The 19,174-nt window shown below is 44.4% G+C and overlaps 1 protein-coding gene across 3 annotated transcripts in view; it reads right to left on the bottom strand.

Annotated features, from left to right (window-relative positions):
* The window catches only part of RSU1 (Ras suppressor protein 1), a 203,399-nt gene that overhangs the window by 3,324 nt on the left and 180,901 nt on the right, over positions 1-19,174 (bottom strand). The gene's annotated exons all lie outside the window — the stretch shown is intronic.

Here is a 19,174-nt window from a genome sequence, read left to right as displayed (position 1 = left end):
GGAGTTAGAGTCGGAGGGACTAAATAAAGATAATTAAATGATTACTTCCTTAGGACTTTTTGCTCTGAAAAAAATGACATGGTATTTTCTATCAGTGCCAAACCCAAGTGTCTCTAGGAGAAAGGTTTTATTCCTCTCTGAAGAAAGCAACTAAGGCAGAACTAAATGCATCCCCCACCCCCCCGCCAACACCCACCACCCACTTCCTCGGTGAGTCACTGCCAGAGCCGGGATGATGCCGTGTCCTCCCGGTGATCCCTTATTCCTCCAGCTGAGTGGGCAGAGGAGAGTGGTGATTTACTAAGTGGCCATTCCCACATGGAGACATCAGTGGGGCAGAGTGGTAATGACAAGCATTTTAGGGTCCTAAGTCTGGGGTTCCATTCCTGGCTCTACCAGTGATTAGCCATGGGGCTTCCATTGTGTAAGTGTGGTAGGCAGAATAATGGCCCCCCAAAACAGGGACATTCTGGTCCCTGAAACCTGTATCATAAAGGGACTCTGTGGAAAAGGTTAACTAAGGATCTTGAGCTGGAAGACTACCCTGCATTTTCTTGGTGGGCTCAGTGTCATCACCGGGGTCTTTAGAAGAGGGAGGCTGGAAGGTCTGAGTCAGAGAGATCTGAACATGGTACACTGATGGCTTTCAAGGAGGGAAAGGGCTACCAGTAAGAAATGCAGGTAGCTTCTAGAAACTAGAAAGGCGAGGAAATGCATTCTCTCCTGGAGCCTCCAGAAGGAAGCCACCCTGAGGACACCCTGATTTCAGACTTCTGACCTCCACAACCATAGGAAGATATATTTGTTTTATTTTCAGCCACCAAGTTCATGGTACTTTGTTACCACAACAGGGACCTAATACAGGAAATGAACCTCTCTGGGCCTCACAGGGCAGCCTGCAAGTGAGAAGTCTGCTTACCTTCAGCAGAGGAGGAATGGGAGACTTCTGGGGTAGCAGCTCATTGAAAAGAATGACAAGTTAAAAAACTGTTTCAAAAAGGACAAAGGATGTCCCAAAGGGGGCAGGGGAAAGGGTGCTGTTTCTATCAGAAGAAAAGGGAACAAGTGGAAAAACTGTCCTCTCTGCACTACAGAAGGATCGGACGCTCCCTGCCCCCTCTGTTGTCTGAAGCTAATGCCTTGGCCCATGTTTTGAATGGACCCAGATTTAACTTCTAGAGGTGAACGAGTGAGACGTGGAGAGGTCAACGCCTTTGAACGAAGCTTCTCAAGGGAAGGGTGCACGCCACACCACACAAGGCCACGAGGGGAAGTACCAGGGTCCATTAGGAGGGAGAAAGAACAAAGCAGGAAGCAGAATCCAAGTACTTCAAGGTGGTTTCATGGGAAGGAAAGGACGGGGTTGAGTGGACTTAGGATTGCACAGTTTGAATAGTTCCCAGGGGCTCAAGGCTGTCACGGTGGCCTCCAGGTGTAGGGGACCTGGTCCTGGGGTGATTTAGGGCAGGGGAAATACTGGCTTGGAGTGGGAGTTTGATACAGGAGGTGGTCAGGTGTTGGCTTTGGATCGGTTGGTTTGCGTATCAAAGGCAAAGTAGCAGATAAGTTGGTCGCTATCTCTAGGAATTACGCTAGCCCTGGAAGGGGCAATGTCTCTCCAGCCAGCAAGACCTCCAAGATGTCAAAACATCATAAAAGACAGAAAATAAACAACATGACTAATCAATGCAGTCACGGCCTTCAGGATGGCTTCTGTCTTCCTGACCCTGTATCTTCCTCTCCTGACACACCTGCCTCTCAGCCTTCCTGAAGAGATGGCTTCTCTCTTGCCCCACCTGCTAGTTCTACCTCCTTCACCTGGGAAATACCCCACCAGCCCTGAGACCCTGGCACAAGGCACTTCCCAAGCCAGCATGTCTCCCTCATGCTCGGTTCAGGTGGCACCTGTCCGGCCCCACGTGAGCCCATGGCACCCTGCCCGGGGGACCCAAGACAACAGACCTGGGGCTTCACTTACCTCTGCATTCTGGCACCCTGCTCGCCCTCAATGACGTGTGACCTTGGGAAAGTGACTACTTTCCATAGTCAAAAGTCCTCATCTGCAAGGATGAGGGTGAAAATGCCCAGCTACCTTGGAGGGCTTGGGGGAAGATTAAATCAGACACAGAAAAGGTCTGGTCTGTGCAGGTACTTAGCAGATGTTCCAGAATGGCAGCTGCCGCCTTTAACCTCTCACAGGAGGTCGGAGACTCAGGCTAAGCTGGCCAGCCCCTTCCACTTGAGCACACAGTTGCCTTGGAGCACACAGCAGATCCAGGAACGTGGCCCTGCCAGCTTGACAGTGGTGACAAAAGGAGCCTGGCTCAAGGTCACCAACAGTGCAGTCACTGCAGGTGGACAAAATGTTCGACCCACAAAGTGGGGGGACCCCATGTCACAGAGTCTTAGAAACTCTTCTCTCCCCTGACATCTGAGGTTTATGGGGGGAAACTGGGAGATGATAAAGGAGTGGAAAAAACCAACAAAGAACAATCCAAAGTGACAGGAAAGGTTCCATTATGCACAGGAGTCTGACGAGCATGCTTCTGTCACTGGAGAATCTCAAAGGCTCTCCCATGGCTGTTCTCGGCTGTGGGAGATGAGCAAGCCAGCACCGATCGGCCCCCCGGGGGCTCTCTGTTCTCATCTGTGCAGGAGGTGGGGGGTGGGCCCTGCCCCGAACAGCTGCTGAATTCCTGCTGAAGACCACCCCTGGAGGAATCCTTGTGAAACGAATCCAGGGAGAGCCAGGGTCATCTGACTGATCACTTTGGACGCATCTGGTTACAAGCAGCCTGCGCACCGGCCACTTGAAGCAACTGAACATGGCTGCCCGTTGACATCTGGGACTGCAGCAAAAAATTCCAGCCCACCAGAATCAGAATAAAGTTTGCAACTAATATCAGGGCAGGTGATATGCACACTTTTCAATTACTGCTATGTAAACTTGCCATACGTATATGGACATTTTCACTGTGGGAAAAGATCCATTCGAGTCTTATCCTTTCTTTTGGATCCCAGGCTCTCTCACAGACCCTCAGTCCCTCCAAGCTACGGCAGAAGACCACCGTGGGTCCACCCCATTCCTTCTTGAAAATTTTCTCCCTTGGCTGCAAATATACTATTTTGGTTCTTAGTCTCTCCTTCTGACACTGTTTCAAGTCTTTATGTTTCTGCTGTCATCTTTGTTTTTTCCTTCCTAGAAAGGACATCTAATTTTCCAGCTTCAATGATTACCTCTTAGAAACACCTCCACGTCCCCACCCCCTACGGAGCCAACCACTGTCTTCAAACCCGGCTGTGCCTTATTCCCACCTGGACACTGAACTATTAAATCCAACCAGGGCACGGAACAGTTCCCTACCCTGACTTTCACAGGTCTGTCCCTCTGTGTCTCCAGACCTTCAGGATCAAATCACTTCAGTGGTTTTGACACCGGTTTTTTTTGTTTTTGTTTTTTTTTTGGTTATCCCATGAATGAAGTTTGAGTGAAGCTTCCCCTGCAACAGGCATTCTGAGTCTGGGCCCAGGGAAGTATCCAAAACTTCAAGCAAAGCTCTATGTGTTTTTTCAGCAGAAGGAGAACGCAACTTTCAACAGCTTCTCAAAAGGCTCAGTTATATAACTCAATGGATTAATCAGTCACTTTATGGTGCTTATTCTTATTTTCACAAACGTGTGATTTTATCTATTCTCTTTTTCGCCTTCCCGAATAGAGGCCCCTATCAGATGGTCATTAGATTATTATAATGGGTCCTTTCATTCCTCCAATGTGTCCTACGACTGGCAGAATAACGTCTCCTTGGTTTACACATGGAAAATGGCATCCACTGTCCACCAGGTCGTATCCCCAACCTGGTATGTGTTATAAAGCAGCCACAAAACGTATCATGTGATGCTTAACTCCGCCAACCTTGTCTCTCTGTCCACCAGCAGACCGCAGCACAGTAAGGCTGTTCTGGAGGAAGGCAGAGGGGAGCACAGTAAAGGGGAACCGAGGGTGAGCTCTGCCACCTATTAACTGAGTAACCCAGAGTCCTTTCTCTTTCCAGAATGTGTGTTACCTTAACTGGAAAATGGGAATACGTGCAGCCAGACCGGCTTGGGCTCATGCGTGTGTTTGAAAAATAAAATGGTGCTAAATCGATCCAAGCCCTGGAATTAGCTCTTCCTCCCGGGCAGCATTCCTTTCGGTCTGTTTCTTGCTGATCTGGGTTAGTATCATCAGGAATGCCTGCCTGCCTGGGTCCTTCTCTGCAACTTAGATCCCATCCGTCGTTTTAGACTTTTCAGAGCTTTCGCCCCCTGCCCCAATTTCTGCCTTCACAAAACACTACTCGAGTTATCAGGATTGCACCATTAAGTCCTTGATGATACACAGGTTCCCGCTCTTGGCTTGTTGGTTTGAACTACCAGCAGAGTGCCGTGATAACGACACGTTACAGTTACGGCTACCAGCCATTCAGCGTTCGCTGCCACGACAATCCAGGGAAGAAGGGGCGTTTCTTATCTCCGTTTTTCAAAGGAGGAAACTGAGGCTCAGCAAGTTTAGACCCGGATCAAACCCAGGCAACTACGCCAAAGTTCGAGTCCTTAATGCACTATGTTATCTTGTTTTCCATCTTTTTTTGGGATTTCCTAGATCTGTCTTCTCAATAAGCCTGCCACTTTCTTGAGGGTGGGGACTGAAGAATTCTTTTGTATTCTGTATACTCAAGGCACTGGTAGAAGCATGTTGTGTGCTATGTAAATATTGTGTTTCCGAATGCCAGGTATATGAGAGGTACAATATGCTGTTCTTAAGTCATTTGCTCGTGTCATATGCCTCCCTCCTGTTGTTTTGGGTGTTTCCATGGAAAGTCCTTATACAGACCAAGAAAAGAACCAATTTGAGAATCCAAGTTATATGGCCAGTGACAATAATAGAGAGAAATAATTCTGTTTATAATCTGTAATCTTATGGTAGGTTGCTAAATTTAACATGTCTGCAAATAAATCTGTGGACAAAGTGTGAAGCCTAGATTATTAACAAGCGTTTGCAGTATCTTTATTTATCCTATCTAGCAGCTATGAGGGGCTGGTGACAGAACCTTTAGCACAGAAACTGCTGAGTCTTAAAGAAGAAAAAAAATTAATAGTTACCATATTCCCGGGAGAAATCTCATTAATTCAAAAGGCAATGATTTTTTGAGATCAAGCCTCCAAGAGATGGTTCCAAGCAGGTCGCTAATGGCAGTATGTGTCTTTCACGTTTTTCTCCATTACAACCCTCACCGCTCTCCGTTCCCCACACCCAGTGTAAAGGAAAGTATAAACATGCATTTGAAATCCACGGAAATAGCCAAAAGGAATTTGCAGATGGCCTAAAATACAGATTAAGCTATACGACAATATAAAATATAAACCGGGTTTTAAAACACCCTATACATTCTAGACTTACTCTCTGCCCCACTGGAGGGGAGAAATGAGGATTCTGGCAGAGCAAAGCTAACAGTCTCATGCACAAAAGATGCTCATTAAACTTCATCATCCTGTCTACTCTAATGATGCTTTTACTTAATAAAAATTCCCCGAGCAGTTGCAAGGATATTAGGCAAGGTCTTTGGTTATGTATCAGAGGTCCGAGCTGTCACGAGCAAGCATGCAGTTCAGGGGGTATGTTCCCTGGGGAAGGAGCAAATCCAGCTTTCACGGAATACATGCAGAGCAAAATCAATAATTCCAACTTGCTTCCCTGCTTAAGCATTTAAGAAAATAGGTAATCCTTTTAAATTAAACTGTGAAGTGCTAAATGGTGCAATTTCCAGAATAAACTAAAAAGCAAGAGGAAACAAGTCTAAGGGCATTTGTAAGTTTCCCAAACAAGCTTCCTTAATAGACTTCATACCTGGACTGCATATTTTTGATGGAGAGAATTATTTTTTGATTTCATACTTACCACTTGTAGAGATTAAAAAAGAGACATCCAACCACATATGTGTGTGTCTGTAATACACACATATATGTACAGATTTCACCATAAACACAAAGGAAAAATTATTTTCATATGTGCAATTCACCCTCTTCAAAAATTACACTTAAAAAACACTACTATTAAAATTAACTAAATGGAATCTGACTCTCAAAAGCTAAATAATAAAGTAATTATATAATGGATCCCTTAATGCGGACAGCTGGATATTAATACTACATAACCGTGAATTATGTGTTGAGATTATATAACTTACTTCTTAAAATTTTGATTTATTTACTCATTTATTTTTGAGAGAGAGAGTGAGCGAGCAAGGAGCAGAGAGAATCTCACAAGGTGCAGAAAGAGAGGCGGGAGCGAGGGCAAGCGTGTGTGGAGCCTGGAGTGGGGCTTGAGTTTACCCGAAGTGGGGCTTGAACTCACGAACCAGATCATGACCTGAGCTGAAGTTGGGTGCTTGACCTACTGAGCCATCCAGAAGCCCCTATATAATTTCCTTTAGAGTTCACAACCTGCCAAACAGACCTGACTGGAGAGATCACATCAGTTAGGGCAACAGCGAGGCACCGAGCAAAATCCTGAATTTAAAGGTAAAAAAGACTGTCCAGCTAGGTGTTCGATGATAACATGGACACAAAATGAATCAAAGCATTAACGGGGAAAGTCATTCTGAATATCACCAGCTCAACTCCAATGAGCGTAGACAGTAAACTGACTGATGGCATTAACAAAGCTGGAGAGAGAATCTGTCCCTCAGAAGTGTTGGTTTTGGTCAGCGATACAAACAACGGGATAAATGCTCACAGTGGGCATCTGAAGCGCCTTCTGGAGAAAGGGGAGTTCTGGGCATGCCTGGCCAGGGCTGTCTCTAAGAGGAAGCAGCGAAAACAAACACGGAGCTGCCCCCACCCTTCACACTCTGAGCCACACCTGTCAGCTCTCTCCCCTCTTCCACTTCTACCCTCCCACATTCCCAACCCCCAGCATGTGGGCAAATGGGTAAGGCCCCTGCCCACTTCTGAGGTTTGTACTTGCTATTTACCTGGAATATTCTTCTCCTGGTGTCCCGGAGACAGGCACTATCACCATCTCCGTTTTACAGATGAGGGTATAGATGCCCAGAGAGATTAAATGCCTCTGAGGTGAATAGCTATGCTGCCTCAGTGTTAGTGTCAAAACACAACTCAGTCACAGGGCGCCTAGATGGCTCAGTCGGTTAAGCATATGACTTCGGCTCAGGTCATGATCTCGTGGTCTGTGGGTTCAAGCCTCGCGTTGGGCTCACGGATTCTCGCTCTCTCCTCTCTCTCAGACCCTCTCCCGCTCATGCTTTCTCTCTCTCTCCAGATAAATGAATAAACTTTAAAAATAAAAACATGACTCAGTCTGAAACCTTTCCCTTTTTCTGGAGGACAGTGACTATTCATACATGAGCCTATGGCTAATTTAAGCCAACTGGAGAAAGACTTAAGGTTTTCCCTCAAACTGCCATGGAGAAAAGTCCTTTGTTTTCTATTTATTTCAGTTAGGAGCCCAGAGCTACTGTCAGAACTGCTGACATCTTGTGAAGAGAGCATTCCTGGGAGAGAAAGCAGCCCAGACAAAGCAGAACTGGAAGACGGAGAGACATGGGTCTGACGACATCGAGCCCTCGCACCACGCCAGGCCTGAAGTTTACCGTTATCGCTGATTATTTTTAGTAGAAAATGACCAAATAATCGCCACTCCTCTTAGTTTTGTGTTTCTTGCAATCAAAGGGACGCTGAGTCCTGAAGGACACATTGGTCTCACCTGCTTCAAATGCGAAATCCTAGGGGAGGTCCTTTTGCCCACAATATCCACCACATTCTTTTCCTTCATATCAAGAGTCGCAATATAATTATTTTATTTATCTGATTGTTTGTTCTTCCCAGCCTCCCTTAACAGAAGGTTAACTGTGGGAGAGTAGGAACCCTTCTGTCTTGTTTGGTATCCTGTGTGACTGGTACACCACGGGCATGAAATGAACACTTGTTGACGGAGCGAATAAAAGCATACATCATCGCACTTACTAGGGTATACTCAAAGTATCTATGTGAGCTTCCTCCCAACTGGATTATTAGTGCCTCTGAAACAGGGACTGTCTTAATCATTTTGTTTCTCTAGGGCCCACCAGCCACCTAATACATATTTAATGGCAGACTGAAAGAGTATCTGAGCCAACGCATACGTTTCCCAATGTCCTCAGTTCCATGCTCCTCGGGCTGAGTATACATCAGCTTCCCACTGAGAGCTGACTACTGAAAGAATATGTGCTATGCAGACCAAGGCAAGTGTTCTGGCCTTTGGAAGCAGCTACCCTCTGTTAAGGAATCTTGGTTTGTACATCAGTTTCCTATGTGTTTTCCTCTGTTTCTGCAGCATTTCTGAGGCTGGAAGGCTGACAGTGCGGCTGCAAGTTCAGTAAGCGCATCACCGCGCAATTCTGTGCGGCCTCTTGGGACCCCAGTCTGCCACCCTCTTGTGGATACTCTCTTCCATAGCACTGTGGCCAGGGTCTGCCATAAATTCCTTAAAAGCACGGTGGACTTTTATTGAATACTAATCCTATCTGATATTAGTAAGAACTCACTGAAGATAGTAACTTTATAAAAAAGAATTAAGCTGAAATGAAAATGATGAAACCAGTGGGTTCCCCCCTGCTTTTCCTTTGGAAAAATTAAAAATCGGAATAAATTTTTATGGTCATGGAAAGGTAAGAGTCTTTGTGGCCACACGTGGTTCCTTCCTGAATGGCTCAAGGTTGTTCACGACCTCTCACATGATTAAGCTAGTGAGTGAGCACAATAGCAAAACTCATCTAGCACTTACTGTACGTTAGCATTTCTTCAACAGGCTTCTGTGGCATTTTCCATCTAGCAACTCGCGTAAGCTTTAAGCAGTATCACATGAATGACAGAAGCCAGGTGACTCCAAATATAAGTGATATGACAAATGAAGAACTAATGGCACAGGACTAGGAACACTAGTGTCTAAACAGAAGCTTTGCTTTTTCTTTTTTCCATCTTTCAGACAAGGAAAAACAGTAAAAGCAGATTGAGAGGTTATTATTCACCCTCCCCCCCGCCCTTTTCTTTGTGACTAACAATTTGGACTCTCTGTTCCTGAGACTGTTCCTTCCTCAGTTTCTCTCTGTCCATCTGGCTTGGTGATTTGGCCATGGCAGGGGACTCATGGCCAAGTCCACGGAAAGCTAGCCATCTCTTCAAATTTAAGTACAAGCCTATAGGTTCCAGATGCAGGGCAAAGAACTCTGAACTAGATTCACAAGTCTTTGGAATTAATCTTGTTATCTGGGTAATCTGTTTCCCCAGATGGAAGATGGGGTGTTTGGACCTAAATAGGGGCAGTAACTGTCCAGCCTGGATGCTGCCACACCCCTCACGCAATGACTGAGCACAGCCTGATGGTACCTCAACCCCTGTCCAACTTGAACTGTCCAGGCCACGGCTTCAACCCCCTCAGCGTTGGACATCTGAATGGAACTTGCCGACTTTACTCATGAAGCTTGCGTAAGCACTTTGCTTTTATTAACTTGTCTAACCCTTAAGCAAAATTATGTTAAATGAAACCTCACAGGGCTCACATCTCTGAGGTTCCTTTTATGTTCTGCTCAGATTAAGGCATGATGCTTGCGGTCTGTAGACCGCACTGTATTACTTGTCCCTACTTTCTGTGCGTTGATTTTCTGTGAGATGACTCATGTTCTGCTCCCAGACAGAGCCAAGACATTAAAATAAAAAATGAAAAGATGAAAATGAGAAAATAAAAACCAGAAAGCATCCATCTACGTACAGGTGGACTTATGCACACAGTGCTTTATCCATGAGGTTCTCACTGGAGGGATTTCAGGAAGCGGCAGGTACAGACCAGTAAACGCTGCCCAAATGCCCCAGCCTGCTTCCCTGGCGAAGCAGAAAGCCTCAGATAAGCTGAGCTCTCTCTAAAGCGGTGACCCCACCCTTGCAACATGGCCTATCAAGTGGAACTGTGCTTTTCATCCATTCCTGATACCAATGTTTGAATCACTGGCCATGAATAAGGAAAGACTAGCAGGAGGGGAGGAGACCAGCTTTTGGTGGCTGAGACAAAGGGGTATTTGGGAACAAGCCAACAACTGTCAAAAGAATAACGGAGAAGACACGTATGGGAGCTCGACAGGAGACAAGCCTGTAGGTCCCACCCTTCTTTGGTTACACTTTCATGTTTCTGAGTTTTGTGGAGAAAACCTACTCCCAAAAGGAATGGAACATTTAAAAAATACTTTTAGCCCTGATGTATTCATCAGACTTAGTGTGTGTCATCCATTTCCTCCTAGATTTTGTAAATCAGATTTTTAAGAGTCTCGAGGAAACTTATGGTCTTCAAGGGCAAAAAGGTTAAAAATGAAGATGTCTGTGGTTTGTGCTTGATGTTAAAAATTATATCGAAAGAGCCTAAATGTCCATCAACTGATGAATGGATAAAGAAATTGTGGTTTATATACACAATGGAATACTACGTGGCAATGAGAAAGAATGAAATCTGGCCTTTCGTAGCAACGTGGATGGAACTGGAGAGTGTGATGCTAAGTGAAATAAGCCATACAGAGAAAGACAGATACCATATGGTTTCAGTCTTATGTGGATCCTGAGAAACTTAACAGAAACCCATGGGGGAGGGGAAGGAAAAAAAAAAAAAAAGAGGTTAGAGTGGGAGAGAGCCAAAGCATAAGAGACTGTTAAAAACTGAGAACAAACTGAGGGTTGATGGGGGGTGGGAGGGAGGGGAGGGTGGGTGATGGGTACTGAGGAGGGCACCTTTTGGGATGAGCACTGGGTGTTGTATGGAAACCAATTTGACAATAAATTTCATATATTAAAAAAAAAAATTATATCAAGGATCCATCCATGCACTAGCAATAAATCTGAGTGGGGACCCCAGGAACCTATCAAGAGGAGGAGAGGACTCTGTCTCGGGGCTCAGGTTTTAGTTGTTTGATGCCCTCGACAGGCCTTGTAGACTCAGAGCAAAACTGTGGCCGTGGGCGGGGAGGGGAGAGCTCACGCTTGTCACAACAGACCTCATCCAAGAACCTCAAGTGTTTCATCTAGGAATCTCACCCACAAAACACTCCTGGAAGGTGTGAGAGCATTCTAAATACAGATGGTGAAAGTCAAAGCAGGAGGTGGAGATGCCAGAGGACCAGGGTATGTGGGATACCGCCCAGGGCTGCTCTTTTCTTTTGCTTTCCAGGATATCCAGTGGTTGTGGCCATGATGTGGCCAACAGGATGACACTTGGGCAAAAAATGATGAAGGAAGGGGGCACAGGAGTTATTTCAAATACTGACAAACTGTCTGCAACAATTGAATCAAAGTGACCTAGGTTCTCAGGGAAAAATACCCCTGAATACCTGCTATTCAATAGTTATTCAAGATGTCTGCTCAGGACACCTGGGTGGCTCAGTGGGTTAAGCATCTGACTCCTACATTAGGCTCAGGTCATGATCTCATGGTTCTTAAGATCGAGCCCGGTGTGGGGCTCTGAGCTAACGGTGTGGAGCCTACTTGGGATTCTCTCTCTCTCTGCCCCTCCCCACTTGTGCATTATCTCAAAAAAAAAAAAAAAAAAAAAAGATTTCTATCCAATATATTTCCTCCAGAATGGCAAAAGCCCCTTTTAGTCAGTACTTACTATACTGAATACCTAGTGATTCCCCTCATCAATATTTCAGAACGTTATTTTTAAAATCTTATTTTTAAAACACATATTAGTACTTCTAATTTGTAGACACATACTCTATACTTTCATATATCTATAGACTAGCTCTGTCCGAAATATAAAATCCATACAGATAACTTTCACTTTTCTAGTAGCCACATTAAAAAAATAAAAGTAAACAAATGAAATCAACTTTGATATACTTTTTAACGCAATATATCTAAAATATGATCATTTCCACATGTAATCAATATAAATGTGAGTAATGACCTATTTTATCCTTAATTTACAGACAAAAGACTTAGCAAATCTATCATGTAAGTTTAATGATTTTTTTTTTTTTGCCCTAAGTGTCTTTGAAACCTGGTGAGGATTTCACAGCACATCCTAATCAGACAGGTTAACAATTCAAGAGCTCAAGAGCTGCATGCTGTTTGTGGTCACATGCTGCACAACAGACACAGACCATGTGAATATGGTGGGGTCAAGCCTTTCTTGTACTAGATGAAAGGCATTCTGAAAGCTGATGGGACTCTTTCTTGGTGCTTGGTTAGTTTTTGCGCTTCAGCAAAAGGAAGGATGGACACACACACACACACACACACACACACACACAGTACTTTTTAAAAAAGTAATCCCACTTAGCTAGTAGGTTCTTCCCTGTTTTTAATTGCTTACAACAGTTACGAGTATGAGTCTTCAGGCCAATACAAGTAAGTCCTAAAGCCCATGAACACTACTTGGCTGGAGAAAAGCATAGTTGGGCCTTCTCTTTCCCAAAAGCAACAACACATAAAAACGGCTTTAGGAGCCAAGGGTCCTGAGCTCACAGCTGACCAGGCTGCACTTTCCACAAGGCCTTCCCTAGCAGGGGCTCAAAAAGAAGCAGGTGTAGGTCATGTGGACTCACGAGTTTTGCCATTTCCCAAGCAAGCCAGGCTTCCTCACTCAGCTGCTTCTTGTGAAGTGGCAAATACCAAGTCTAGACTCCGGCTCAGTCTCCATGTCCATCTCTGATCTCTGGGCCAGGGAGTCTGGAGGGTGGGTCTACAGAAGCTCACTGCAGATGTCCACGAGGCACGGCATCCGAGTCATGGCTGTGCTTACAAGAGACTGGGGACAAATGTTCAATGTGCTGGCTCTCCCATGGCTGACAGTAGTTTTAAATTCTCCACTCCTCACCAGGATATTTTTCCTATGGAACTCAGAAATAAGAAATTGAAACCTAAAGGAAGGGTGAGAGCCAAAGACTTGTCTACTATGGAGCTCCCAGACATGCCTTTGTCGTTCTTTTGACAATTGTTGACTTGTTGCCAAACGCCACTTGGCTTCTTTCCACCCAACAATACAGTCCCTTACCCACTAGCCTCTTTGGGTTCCCTTGCCCTGCTCGTGTCTCCCATATTACTGGGGCCTGTCATCATTGTCTTTGGCTAACACTGATGGTGACCGTCTCTCATGGGGGGCACTTTGAAACTGCCCACAGTGAACAGTGTAATACTGGCTAGATATAAAAGTTCCAGACAGAATTAGTGGCTGTGTAGCTTGAACTATTCTAAGCCCAGTTCTTCAATCTATAAAATAGGAATTTTAATCAGACCTACACTGCCTACAATTGTGAGGCATGAATGAAGCAATCATCCAAAAAGCTTATCACCGTGTCTCGCCACCCATTAAGCATGAACTATTTTTTTCATTACAACTACTCTTAAGAGAGGTTAGGTCAGTTTTTCAGGATTTCTAGCAAATGAAAAAGGAAGGGCCCAAGTCCCGATGTATCTGATTTCGAAATCCAACCAGCTTTTCCAGAAATAGAGAAAGTGAGTGACAAAGAGCCCAAGAGAGTCCAAGAGAGTGCACACAGGAGAGGGAGAGAAAGCAAGAGAAAGGGTAGCTCTCTCTGTGCTCAGCATCTGTGAGGAAGTTAAAACACCTGGCAGACGTCAGTCCTGGTTTTGAAGTTCATCTATAACAACTGGCAGCTGGGTAACCTTGGCCAACTTACCTAACCTCTCTGAACATGCTCTGCCATCTGGGCAGTGGGAATGACACTCATAGTACATACCTCATAGGGTCACTAGGAGGATGAAACCAGTGTTTAGCAGATACCACACAGGTGCTCAGTAAACCAAGGCTGTTATGCACACTGTGCCCTGAATTGGGATTGCCCATTGTAAGCTTGGTTGAAAGCCAGAGCTGAAAAACGGGGTTGTGTGCTACAAGTTTCACACAAAACACAGTCTTGTCCCAAAGAGATGGTTTTTTAAAATGTAACATGTGTGCTTGAGGAAAAAGGCAAATGGCAGAGAAAATCAGGTGAGGACCTTCAATATAAAACGGCTAACAAGCCTGGTCACTTTCTGACCCTGGTCTTCACTGAATATTACACAGGGCCATGCTAGTCAAAGAGAAGAGAATCATGGCGAATCTTCCTGCAAGAAGGTTCACGGGCTTTTGCTCTGTCCTGGGTCCTGAATGGGCGGCTTCCCAGGACTAAGTGAAAAAAATGAATAAGGGCATTGAGCACATTGTGGTCCTCCTCTTGCTTCAGCTCTCCCATTCACAGGCTAAACTATTCTCAGATCTATTCAGATGGGAACCACATTACGTAAGAGTCAATAATCTTTATGGTAACTCTGCAGTGAAAGTGTCATTTGTTGTAATGAACACTGATCATAAGTTAAGCCCCTAGCTACTCTCTCTGTTATTTTTCATTATACTGTTCCTTGCTCTGTTATATTTCAGGAGTACTGAGGGAATTCATCCAACTATGTTCGCTAGTCAGCTCTTCGTTACTCAGATTACATTCTGCTAAGATGCAACGAAGCAATTTGCAAACACACGGATTCTCAAGGAAATGCATCAGACGCTGGTTATATGTTCTCCTTGCCAATGCCAGCGGGCACCTGCCCCTCCCTGGTTATTTGTCCCCTTAATTTGCTATTTTCCTCTCTATTTATCTTCCACTCAATTCACAGTATGGCTCTTTGGACCCAAATCTGAGACACTATTAAAGTGTTTCTGGGTAGTTTTTCCTTCGGTAATGACTCTTTGTTCAATTCCACACCCAGAATAATGTTTCCCAAATCATCATCGCCTTTCATGTAGCCCTCACTTGCAAACACCACTCTGCTTACATTACAGTCATTCCCCCCTCCGGCTGCTTTAAAGGGCACTAACTCCAAAAGGCACACCAGTGAGGGAAAGCTGGAGGTTTTCCATTTCTTAAAAGCCCAGTATGAAAAATTCATTTTGCATGGTGTATATTAAGCTCGAGAGTGGAATTTCCATATGCCTCTGTGCTTCGTGCTCTTGGACGTGCTTACGGGTAGGCTGGGAGTCCTCAGAGGGACCACGTCATCGCCATACCTCAGAGGTCCCCAGCATAATGGCTTAGAGACCAGGTGGGCTGGACCTCTGGCCACGAACACTTGCAGGTTTCACCACTCTTACTGAGTCTGAGGCTTCCGTCCATCCCCAGCTAATACTGGGCATCTCCACTTTTTCTGTGGCCATCAGGTTTGATCGTGTTTGCCATGGTGCCAGGCAATTTAATTTAAAATATTAAGAATAAAAAAAATGGCACCTGCAGACACCAAAGTTCTGGGTTTGCCACCCTGGATATCTTTTTAGGGCAGACTTGGCTGGGGATGTTCCCTTTTCAGAGAAATCTAGCTCAATGAATTGAAATGGATTCAGACAGGCAGGCTACAGTAATGCCATATTCTCTTTTACTGTACTTTTCTCCGGATACACAGCAGACAAAAGCTGAGGAGAAGCTTTTATTAAAATGTCTACAGCTCTTTAGAAACATTAAAAATTTTTCCCCCAGACATGATACAGTGCTTCTGGTGAATGCAGAAGGCTATCTATTCACGCATATGAAGATAACGTGTACTGCAAACCAGTATCTAACAATCCCGTGCCAGGTGGTACTCCTTGGGAGTTTTGTGGTTGTGGGGAGGGTGGGCATAGAATCAAGGCCACAAAATAAGAGTTCAAGAGAAGGGTAAGGAGGCTAATTTCTTTAAAGGTGAGGTGAGCCATATGGACTCTAACATAACGAACAAGAAGGACAAAATTGGTAAACGAAGTTCCCCTCTACTTAAGGGAAATAATCGTGCTGAGTAGTTAATTAACCAAAATCTCAATTTCACATTAGGTGTAACACATGGAAACAGTAAACAAGCAAAAGCATCAGAAAATTTTAGCAGATATAAATTAGGAAACAGCTAGCATTTGACAAGTATAACTATATGCAGAAGCTAACAAGAAAGCTTGCTTACAATGGTACAGATTTACCCCACGTTCAAGAAGAATCATTAAGGAATCTATTGGCAAACAGAACCTGTCTGAGGCTCATTTTACTCGTACATGAAAGAGGCATTCTCTGTGCCACCTACTAGGGTTAGTTATGAGGACCTAATGTCAGGTACTCAGCACCTTAATATGGTTCCCCTTGAACATTAAGGGAATAACTACTATCCAAATGGCCCAAAGTACATGTATTTGTTGTCAAATACTAAGAAATTAAAAGTGAATGGGAACGCATAGATGGAAGGATGCTTAAGTAAATACGTGAGGTAACAGTCCTGTCATTTAAAAAATGTTCTAGGGGTGCCTGGGTGGCTCGGTCGGTTAAGCGTCCAAGTTCAGCTCAGGTCATGATCTTGCGGTTCGTGGGTTCCAGCCCCCCATCGGGCTCTGTGCTGACAGCTCAGAGCCTGGAGCCTGCTTCCAATTCTGCGTCTCCCTCCTTCTCTGCCCCTCCCCTGCTCATGCTCTGTCTCTCTGTGGCTCCGAGCCAATAACTGTTAAACATTTTTTTTTTGAAAAAAATAATAAAAAATATTCTATACATTCTGCCGGCAAACAACTATCACCGTGGCTTATGGAGCAGTACCAGTCATGTTTCTACTCCAGTCTCATCGATTTGGTCCAGTTACAAGTCTTCACTAGTGAAAAAGTTGATGGTGACATGGTCCATAATGAATTACCCTTCTGTGACAGCAACATGAATGGCCGCTGTCACAAAAAGTGAACTGATCTAGGCATGCGGCAAGTTCCTCACCCTTTCTTTTTACAGGTAAGGCCGAATCTCATCCCAGAGGCATTCATATTAAAAACCAGTCACAACACAGGGAGCAGCCCCACTGCCTGCTTCCCATCAGGACATATTTTAGCTGTGTACCCCAAGGAAGGAGCCTGCATGCTTCCTTCAACAAAAAAGTAGCTTCCTTCAGCTGTCTGCCCCAAGGGACACCAAATCAGCTCTGAAAGACTGCTGACCCCAGACCCCAGGACACACGTACATTTATCTGTAATGTGCAGAATATGGACGTTTCTTGGCTGGAAGTGTAGAGAAAAAGTAACTGTGACAGTAATCTAAACTGTATCTTCCTTCATTTTTAACTTACAAATTTCACTTTTAAAACAAATAGAATATATTACAACCCATTTAGAAAATCAGAACAGGGTTGGGTGCTTGGGTGGCTCAGTCGGTTAAGCGTCTGACTTTGGCTCAGGTCATGATCTCATGGTTCATGGGTTCAGGCCGCGCATAGGGCTCTGTGCTGACAGCTCAGAGCCTGGAGCCTGCTTTGGATTCTGTGTCTTCCTCTCTCTCTGCCCCTCCCAGACTCATGCTTTCTTTCTCTCTCTCTCTCTCTCTCTCAAAAATAAACATTAAAAAAAAAAAAAAAGGAATTCAGAACAGGTTGAAAAGAAAACAGCCAGAAGTCTCTCACTTAAACATAAATTCTACTAGCATTTTTTTTGTGAATATTTTTTAAGTTTTCTTCCAGAGTATATATGTTTTAATAGTAATCGTCATGGTTTATATTATAGTTAGGTTTCTATTTTTTTTTTGAAGATTTTTTGAATAATTTCTACACACAACATGGGACTCGAACTCATAACCCTAAGATAAGGAGGCATGTGCTCTGCCGGCTGAGGCAGACAGGCGCCCTTAGATTGAATAATCTTAAATAGATGTTACTGCATTAGTATTTGCCACATCATAAACACAACTATTGACAGGCCACCCGTGAATCCATACTGTGTGTCATAACTGAAGCAAACATTTCTTTGTTTGGGGGACAGACTGCTTCCAATATTGTTTTTAACAGAATTGCATCTTTAGCAGTGTGGCTTTGGGCAAATCATGTAACCCAGCCAAGCTTCAGTTTTCTCAGTGAAAACAAACAAACAAACAAAACAAAACAAAAAGCAGGAATAAATGATATTAACCAGCATCATTCAAGAGAATACATTTAAAACAGTAAGTATCTCCCAAAGACACAGGCCTCCACTACTGTTAATTACTGGTGGTAACAAATGAAATCATTTCTCACAATGAGCCCATCTGCATCTAAGTCAGAAACACAAGAGGGGGTAAGGGAGATCCAACCTGCTCTTACAGTGAAGGGACCAGGTGCTTCCTGACCAGGTATCAGGAGAGGCCAGGGCCACTTCCATTTGGGGGGTAGGGAAATTTATGGGCACAGTCACAAAAAAACTAAAATGTGGTCATAAAAAGTACAGTATATTTTATATTTTATTTTTTAAAATTTATTTTTGAGATATATATATATATATATACACACATATACATATATAGAGAGAGCGAGAGAGAGAGCGCGAGAGTGCGAGCGAGCTAGGGAGGGGCAGAGAGAGAGGGAGACACAGAATCCGAAGCAGGCTCCAGTCTCCGAGCTCTCAGCACAGAGCCTGGTACGGGGCTCGAACCCACAAACTGTGAGATCATGACCGGGGCTGAAGTTGGACGCTCAACCAACTGAGCCACCCAGGTGCCCCAAAAAAGTACAGTATATTTTAAATGTAGATACTTAGCAAACCGACAATTTAAGACAACAACATGACTCATATATAACACAGTGGTACTCAACCAGGCTCGATTTTGCCCCCCACCAGGGCTCTTTTTGGCAGTGTAGAAACATGTTTGGTTGTTGCACCCGGGGGGTGTGTGGCTGGCATCTCCCATCTAGTGGGGGTGTGGTGTGTGTGGCTGGCCAGGGATGCTGCCCAACATCCTATAATGCACAGAACAGTCTCCAAGAACAAAGAATTATCCAGCCCCAAAGTCAAAAGTTGAGGTTGAAAAATCCTGGTGTAAACAAAACTTACAAGTCAAATGAAACCAGAGGCCCTTACTGAATATTAAAGCCCGGAAGAAGTGGGTCTGTTTCCCGAACCCCACTCGGCCCCCGAGGACGGAACATCTCCCCCCAAGCAATGTCTCCCAAGGGTGTTCTGTGAGATGATTATGTGTGGAGATTCCAGCTTTAATTACTATGTATGTTTATTAATTGTAAGTGATGCCAACTTATCATCTAGAGTACTGCTAAACCATTTCATTTAAAAATAAATTTAAGAATGAGAACGGATTTAAGGAAAAATATTAAACCCGTAACAATAGAGGTGCTACCTGGCTATGGTGAA

This window comes from Puma concolor, chromosome B4 (assembly GCF_028749965.1).
Source record: "Puma concolor isolate L17-30 chromosome B4, mPumCon1.1.hap2, whole genome shotgun sequence".
NCBI lineage: Eukaryota > Metazoa > Chordata > Mammalia > Carnivora > Felidae > Puma > Puma concolor.
Note: the sequence above shows the minus strand (reverse complement) of the source record. Positions and strands in the feature narration are given on the sequence as shown.